The sequence below is a fragment of the Penaeus monodon genome, chromosome 34, assembly GCF_015228065.2.
Source record: "Penaeus monodon isolate SGIC_2016 chromosome 34, NSTDA_Pmon_1, whole genome shotgun sequence".
Classification (NCBI taxonomy): domain Eukaryota; kingdom Metazoa; phylum Arthropoda; class Malacostraca; order Decapoda; family Penaeidae; genus Penaeus; species Penaeus monodon.
The window spans coordinates 35,532,752-35,533,035 of record NC_051419.1 but is presented as its reverse complement, the minus strand read 5'-3'; positions in this window follow the sequence as shown (position 1 = coordinate 35,533,035).

Genomic DNA, 284 nt, shown 5'->3' with positions numbered 1-284 from the left:
CACGCAGAGAATCTTTCAATCTTTTCATCAACGAAATTTCAAAAGGCAAAAGAATGAGAAAACAAAAAAACGGAAATCAAAGGAAATCAAAGAAAACAAGAAATGATTAGCGTTAACGTCCCTTTCTTCTTCCTCTTTATTCAATTACTTATCCATTACGAAGGGTACTGACGGGGGGGGCGGACGTGAGGTGGGGGGCAGGGAGGGGGGGACATTTAGAAATACGGAAGAAATGAAAGGAGACGAGAGAGAGGTAATGAAGAGGACGAGGGGGGGGGGGGTGA